Source organism: Ixodes scapularis, unplaced genomic scaffold (genome assembly GCF_016920785.2).
Source record: "Ixodes scapularis isolate PalLabHiFi unplaced genomic scaffold, ASM1692078v2 PGA_scaffold3__209_contigs__length_174095766, whole genome shotgun sequence".
Lineage (NCBI taxonomy): Eukaryota > Metazoa > Arthropoda > Arachnida > Ixodida > Ixodidae > Ixodes > Ixodes scapularis.
Window position 1 is genome coordinate 30,553,052 of NW_024609868.1, and position 8,563 is coordinate 30,561,614.

Genomic DNA, 8,563 nt, shown 5'->3' on the forward strand with positions numbered 1-8,563 from the left:
GGCGCCTGCAGTGCCCCAACTTCGTTCGCGCTTTCTTCTACGTTTCAAACTTCCAAACTTAATTAGAGCCATGGTCTTTGATGGCGACAGTCCCCCGGTCATCGGGACACCATTGCTGGGTGATAGGGTGCACGAATAACGACAAAAAGCGTCGAATACTGTACGAGGACCTATGTAGCTTGCATGGAATCCGGCAAGGCAAGTACGGCTGGAATGTTTTTAAGCACCATTGCTTTCCGCATGACTGTAAATGATGAACCATTTATACATTTTTGCTTGCAATGGGCCTATTTCAACGTAGCCGCTTTTAGTTGTAATCAACAAGCGATACACGAAACGGGAACCTCAGTTAACTTTGTAAACGCCCGGAGCTGCTACATATTGTCTTGCTGTGCTGTTTTTATCTTCATGTCCCTGTTCTTATATTGCCTTGTGAATGAACGACGAAGACGCTCTAAATGTACTTTTATCGAACCGCAGAAAGCCTCGAAGCAGCCACGAATTATTTTACTATTTGATGCAATATTTAGAGCACTCACCTCCAATTTCTATAGCTGGCACGTTCGCTGCCGCTGTTCCCCCCCGTCGCCACACTGGCGGATGCCATGGCTCAAACAAAGAAACGTGCACACTGGACACGAAAACGCAGATCGCAACACACGAGACGTTCCCTGCAGCGACTATCAAGCGCCTCAAAGCGCCTTAGTCAACGGAAACAACCCACCAGCGGCACTCCAAGGAGCGCTTTTGCCGGCTCTCTGGTATCGCGCAGGAGATCGCAATAAAAAAAAAAAAAAAATAGAACTACGTTTTCAACAATTTACAGCCTCACCCGGCGACGGAAATAAGCCTTCAACTAAGTGTTGTAGATGATAAAATCGATTCAGTCACCACTGCAAATTATCACTATTAAGATAAATTCAGTTACGAAATTTTACAAGCTGAAACAGCAGTTATCATGAGAAAACTCGCACGCACATTGCCAGCGTACCCCATGTTCATCGGCGGTACAGCGTTCGGTGCGCGCTCCATTCACGAAATGTTCCGAGCTAAGTCGAGAGGATGGCGTTGAGGAAACGCCTTTTCGGTTTACGGACGCAATCCACTGCCCCCGGAGACAGGGGTCATCTGGAAAGCGATGGAGTTCAAAGAAATTGCAGCCGCTCTTGCCTTGCTGGATTCCTTGCAAGCTACATATGTCCTCGGACAATATTCTATGCCTTCTGTTTTTATTCGTGCTCACTATGACCCAGCAATGGTGTCCCGATGACCGGGCGACTGTTGCCATCGAAGCCTCTGGCTTTAATTAAGTTTGCGAGTTTAAAACAGAAAAGAAAGCGCGAACGAAGTTCGCGCACAGCAGACACCCAACACCGGCGAAGCCTCTCATCCGGGACTTTCACTCTTTCTACACAATCAGAAAGGGGGAAAGCGCCGGTAGCCCTTTCCCCTTTTCTCTCTCGCCCTCTTTCAGTTAAACGGTCTTCGGACGGAAAAAAAAAAAAAAACATTTTTGCGGAGCTGTAGGAAACGAGGTCAATCCCTTTCTATGTACAGTTTCTGTGGAATGTCCGTTTTTCGGTTTTTTTTTGTTTTTGTTTTTCGAGCTGGGACTGGGGGGGGGGGGGGGGGGGGGGGGAGTGGGAAGCCCCAGGGTAGCCAGACTGCGTGACAAAGGCCATTCAGGGCGAAGTTTGAGGAAGCAGAATGTAGCTTTGTGAGTCCTTCGTTCAAAGTAGCCCCCTCACGCACACCACACACAGAAATAAAAAAATAAAAAAAATCCTGCTTAGGGTACCTACTCGCAGCCCGCAGGAGAACCAGAACCGAAGAATGCCTAAAGCGGATGCAAAATATAACAAAAGCAGTTGAAATATTTCCCCATTTCCCTTCGTGGTCTTTGTGACAAGCAATGTTTCGAGTTGAGAAGTGGTCGGGGCGATCTCTTCCGCTAATGGATACTACACATGATCCGTTTCAAATCCTGGAGCTGCTGCTCTTTTGTATATCATGCGAGCTCGTCCACATGTGAATAATAAAATGACCGACGCAAACTTTGAGCGACAACCATTGCTCAAGCTTAACAAGCTTAACAACAACAACGCTCCCCCCCCCCCCCCCCCCCCACACACACACACTGGCGAACGCCCAAATCATTAAGCGTCTTCAAACGAATTCTATGCTTGTGTCCGCATTGTGAAGGTGCAACAACCACAAAGAGGGAGCCAGTTTTTCTTCTTCAATACGTGTGCAAATGTGAAATATAGGTTGGAAGTAGATCAGTGTTATGAGCGCTAAAGATGTGTCTTCACACAATAAAGTAATCGGAAAAGTAACGATTACTTCTTTAAGTAATGTCCAATTACTTTTGCCGTCGAGTAATCAAGTAATCTAATCGAATACTTTTTAGCCAAGAGTAATTGTAATTGTAATCGATTACTTTTTTTGAGTAACGTGTACAAGACTGGGTGAAGTACACTTGTTGGCTGTAAATGCGCGGGACTAAGACAGGGCTGCTAGAGTATTGAGAAACAGAACAGTATTTATACCAAACGCGATAGTCGAAACTGTGGTTTGAAAAGTTCGCAAAGGAGCTTCCGTTTGGCAGCCGACAGTTCGTTAAGTAACTAAGCTACTTCAGCGGTATAAGAAGCATGCGACATAAAAGAAAAGGGTGTGCTAACTTTTAAGGCAGTATATCAGGTGTCGTGGTTAAAAATTTGAGTGATTAGCCACCGAATACCGAGGCTCTGCAGTGCATCAACAATTATTTTTGGAAGCGACGTTCGTTCACCAGAAGGAAGAGAGCAGCATAGCCTATAGTAGGTGACAGGTTAAAACTAAATGGAAGCTCGTCCCACCTCTTTCCACTTTAGCAGAGCGAACGCTGGAGAGGAGGTCGCCTCCTCTCCCGCGTCCGCTCTGCTAAAGTGGAATGGCAGGGGAGGAGCTTCCACTTTACTCTTAACCTGTCACGGTCGAGTATAATTACTTTTGCTCGTTCAAAGAAAGATTGCCGATCTTAGTTCGTTTTTTTCTCAAAAATAAATATCGAATATAGATATAAACTGCGCAAAGGACGAGGACAGAGGCTAAATGTTTCTGGCTCTGTACTCGTATGGAGCAACTAGCCCTCCCCCCAAAAGGTGTTACTTTCCATACTCTTCCAATAAAGTGATTTTAGAGACTCTCGCTGCTATGCAATGGAAAAGAAAAAAATAACGGACTTTTACTCCGGCTTAAAAGCATTATATGACCGTGTAAAGAAGATTATGCTTGTTCAGTTGTATTTATTATTGTGCCTATATTATGAGCGCCCCAACCACGTTTTTAAATTTCGCGATTTTTTTGTTTTGTAACTTTGGCTTACTTAAATGTTTTAGTCGACGAAGGCTCGCTGTTCATCTCGACTTTATCCGCAATCCAATATCCGCAAAGGAAGCCAGATTTCCGAACCGGGAGCCAACGACTCTTAACTTCGTCAACATATAAACAAGCAGAGGACTCAAACGCGCACCACCCCAACCAACAAAGTTCCAAAACAAACAAGAAGCTTCCTCCGTCTTCCAGCACCTTCATGGCTGCCAACAACAGCAAAACACACAACAAAGCAGCACGCAGGAGAGAAAATTACCCGTATTCGAGAAGGCGACAGACCGCCATTCTGACAGCGATGGGAAAATCAAAGAAAGAAAGGAAAAAAAAATAGGCCGTAATGATAACAACGGCGACGGCGAGGGCCGGGCCGTGCCGCGGACCGATATCCAAAAGAACGCATATACAAAATCCAGCCAACATGGCGTCGCCCGGCCCCAAGATGTCGGCCGACGCGAGAGAGCCTCGCCGCAGGAGCGTATCGACCGCACCCGGAGTGCGATCCATACGCCGACACAAGTCAGGGGAGCTTGGGAGAAGAATCAACGTTGTGAAAAAAACGTGGAGAGCAAGAAAGGGAAACGGGGAAAGGAGTGTCAGAAAGGGAGGGATGTTCCCCTTCTCCAGGGATTATTTTCATCAGGGAAGTGAAGCTCGAAAAGAAGGGAAATGGGGAGTGGAGGACGTCGTAAAACTCGAGGGAGGGGAGAGCAAACGTCGTAACAGCTCAGAGCTCGCGCCTCGCTTCGCACCCGGAGTCGACCTTGAAACCTCCCGGGTCGTTCTCCCCTTTCCCTGTTCCCGATTCCTCTTGGTAGGTAGGCGGTCGACGTGTGATTGGTCTCCCGGGATCGACGGCACGGTGGCGCGGGTCCGCTGACTCCGCTTCGCCTCGCTGAGGTCTTTGACGGCGGGCGGGAACGGCCGATCTGTGATGAGGTCGCGTCCCCAGTGTGTTGTTCTTCACGAAAGCCTCCTCGGATGCCGACTGGATAGACATCGACGTTGGTGTCGTCTCACCCATAGAGTTATTATAATGTACGCTAGAGGTTCAACTGGCGCTAGTGTCTATGCGACTTCCGTGACGCAAATTGAAGCCGACAGCAACCAGTCTACTTTTGCGGTGGTCCTGTGCATTCTTATGGGAAAACGCGCATGCATTTTTCCTCTCCGCCGGAAAATAACCCGGGACATTTTGGTTATTTCGGTCGTATCGATTAGTATGTGTCTTAATTAACATTGCAAAAGTGTAATTGCTTTAGTTAACGCATTTTTCTTGATCAGTGAGCGATGTTTAACTTCGCTACATATTAGTCCCAAACGTGTGTTCCGCAGCAGGTGTGTAAAAACAAGCGACAATTCGAAGCAAAATTACAATCGAGAGGAATATAGAGTATGTTCAAGGCTCGCCAGCATTCCGGTGGCGCTTATATATTGATAATATGCCAGTCCTGTCACTATATGAAAATGACCTCGTCGTGCAAGAGCGGATAAAAACATTCAAAACGTAGAGAATAAAGTCCGTGACTGTTTTCCCTGCCGGGCAGCTTTTATCGGGCACTTGTTCTCAAAGATTTCGATCGTGCGGGTGATATTTTGAACGTAGAACAAACAGCTTCGCTTAGAGCAGAAAGAAAAAGCGGTACTTACTGATTAAAATCGGAATGGATTACGTGGCCTTCAATTTATTTTGATCCTACATGCACGTATAGTTACTGATCCAGTGTTACTGCGTAGTTCTTGCCGTCTTAATTTCCAGTGCTGAAAAGCGCCGACGTCGTGTTCGCGCTAACGGTGTCCGACAGTGCACAAAAATACACGTACGAAGCCATTTTAGCACCGTTTTTAATGCAATGATTTTAAAAGAAAAACGCCGTAACTGACGAATTATTTCGTCGGCCTGACTGAGAAATGTCCCAAGCTACCTAGTACGTACGAATTATTCGGGATATTTGCTCTTGTGATCGAGCGCAGGAAGAAAATGCACTCGCTTTTTCCCATAGAAATGCATTGCCGGAAGTCAATTTTCGATTGGTTGCTGTCTGCTTCAATTTGCGTCAGCACACTAGCGCCACTTGAACCTCTGGCGTACATTATAATAACTCTATGGTCTCACCTGTCGACAGCCGCGCTCTGCCTCGCTGTCGTCCTCTGGGTAGCGTGTCACCCGCGGCTGCCGACCGCTCGATTCGGTCCCCTAGCGAGCTATACTCACGCAACAAAAGGTCGGCGCTTTTTTTTTTTCTCCTTCGGTTGCAGCCGCAATGTTGCGTGCTTTGCATTTTTCCCTTGGCGCTTCTTATGCGTCAAAGGTAGAAAAAACTAAGAGGAGCAGCGCGACGCGCGCGCGTGACTTCCGGTTTCGGTCGACCGAATGAAGAGAACCCGAGATGCCGCCGTTGGGTTGGTTGGGTCAGTATTGAGATCAGGATGGCACAGGTAATAAAAATGCCAGGAAGCAAAGAAAAAAAAATCAAATACTTTAAACACACGCAAATTCCGCCATCAGGGTGTACTATACTGTGGGGCTCTAACTTGAACACCCAACGAGAAAGTCTGCGAGGCCTCTGATCGGCACGATTGTCCATCGCCGCGCTTCACTTTGGCGCTGGCCAGTCGCGGAGGTCAGAAACCTCGCCGACTTTCTCGTCAAGTGCCCAACCCTGAGCCCCCGAAGAAAGAAGCGACCAGGGCGCTGCGTCTGGGCAATACCAACTAGAAATCCGGCGCACCCCCCCCCCCCCCCCCCCCACACACACACACACATCGTCATGTACTGAATCCACGCAGCGCCCTTGCGTCAGTATCTCCGACATTACGTCAACGAGCGCGATGGTCGCCATGCTAGCCCGCGGCGACGCCAAGACGGGCGCATCTGCCGCTTTGCGGCGTCTCTCGTCGAACTTCGACGTGTTTGCAGGGAGCGGCAAACACGCAGACGTCCTTGACGTCGTCTAGGACCATCTCTAGGGCCTATAGGCAACCTCTGGGGACATTCAGTTTCCCCGCTACATTTAGCGGGAAGCTGAATTGTTGCATAGGTCATGTGACGTCAGTTTTTACGCTAAATTTAACAGCGAACCCCCCCCCCCCCCCCCCCCCCTTTCCAGCTGCATTAGAGGCCAGATATCCAGGGTATAGACAGAAATCTGTGATGAGTAGCTTAATAATATGCTATCGCATTAAAAATGTCGTCTGTGTCGCCGATTTTTGTGTCGGCTCCGCTGCATTGCTGTTCTGACGTCGGATCTTCGAGCATCTGCTTCCCGATATGCCAATATGTACAGGGTGTTTAAAAAAAAAAACAATTTACAGTTTTTTTGTTGTTTTTTTTTCACCGCAAAAATAAACTATGCATGGCCGAATGCTAATTTTCCGTCTAAAGGTAGCGCTCGAGGTCCGCACCAGCTGCCAAAGTTTCACGATCCAATAATTTATTCAAAAGTTATAAGTGATTTTCTGAAAATTTTAATGGGAAGTGGGGCCCATTTTCGACCGTTTCCGGTTTCTGGCGTCATAGAGCAAGATGTATCCGAGAGCTCCGCCGGCCACCATTTTCCCATTGACATATTCAGAAAATCATTTAAAACTCTTTGAATAAAATAACGGTTCGCGCTGAAACATTGGCATTTTGTTCGGATCTCTATAGCTCTACCTAGCTCTACCTTCGGGCAGAGAATGAGCGTTCGGCGATATATAGTTTATTTTTGCGGTTGAAAAAACAAACAAAAACCTGTAAATATTTTTCGGGGACAGCCTGTATACAAGCGGGGCGCAAGTTCATCTGCTTCCTTTGCAGGGGTTGTGGCGACGTCAGAACGCCGAGCTCTAATTGCCTCTGATTGGAAGGATAGTGTGGGTAGACCTCGAAGCAAGCTGCCCTGAGGTCTATACCACTATCCTTCATTGAGAACCAATCATAGCTTGGCGTTCTGACGTCGCCCAACCCCTGCAAAAGAAGCAGACGAACTTGCGCTCCGCATTGGCATATCTCCGCAGCCAATCAGATTGCGGCATCGTCAGCCGAGAAGAACGTCGAAGGACCAATCACAATGGGCACAAAGCGTGCATAAGCAACGCCCCGCGTTTCTGTCAGTGATCACATAAAAGAAGCAGATACGGAAGGTGACATCGCTGTCATTTTGCGCGCATGTCGTTGACTAAACTGATTGAAGCAAGACCAAGATTATTGGCGTTCCACGTGAAGCGCGGTGCAGTTTACACGCAAGCGTGAGGGGTGCAACAATCTGACTTGTATATATGGATTGCAGCGGGAGTGCATGCACGAGCGCCGCCATAACCGGCTTTCAGTCTTCGTTTCTTCTTCTTCCGTTTACATCACTTGATCATAACCACAGGTTATTGCCTTTTTAGATTCTGCTGCGTCCTTCTCTTCAGCATTGGCCTCTGTGGAGGCTCGTCAACGCCCGTTTCAGTGGCTCGGCGTGTCTCGGTAATACAATAAAAGGTCAGCAAAGGCGGCCGTAATGTGGCTCGTTTGTAAAGTGCCTTATAGTAACTATATACGAAACACGCGTTAGATTAATGCTCTCCAAGCATTGAAACAACCACACACACGCACACGTTATAGTTGAGAGTTATCAGCCGGGGTGACATCATACAAAAGACAGTCTGCATAAAGATTCGAACGCGACTCACCGCGAGATCTGTGCTTCGAAGGCCGCGTGGTAGTGAGTTCAAGGAGGAAACTTGGCACGCGGCATTCGAACCACGGACATCGCGGTGACTCGCGTTTGCAGACTGTCTTTTGTGTGATGGTATACGGGCAGTGTGACCCCGGTTTCAGGGAACCGTTTTGCATTTCCGATCGGTTCAAAATTCAAATACGATTGCCTAACGAAGTGCGCAAAATGCGCCCTTTGTCGAGCACAGAAATGCACTTTTGCTCGCCCAGACAGGACGAAGAGGCTGGAAATATGAGCGAAATGAATTGTCTTTGCGTGCTTGAGGAGCGACGCGTAAAGGTTTTGCCAAGGAAGATCGCAATGAATAAAAAAAGAAATAAGAAAAAAAAATCAAAATGTGATATTTACTTGTATAATTTCTCAAGAAGAGTAATCTGAAACTTTTTTTTTCTTTTTTTCCCCGTTAACCTTTCGTATTGTTTTGATGGGAAATGAAGGTATTATTAAGGTCATAAAACCTACATAGACGTAACATTTTTTTT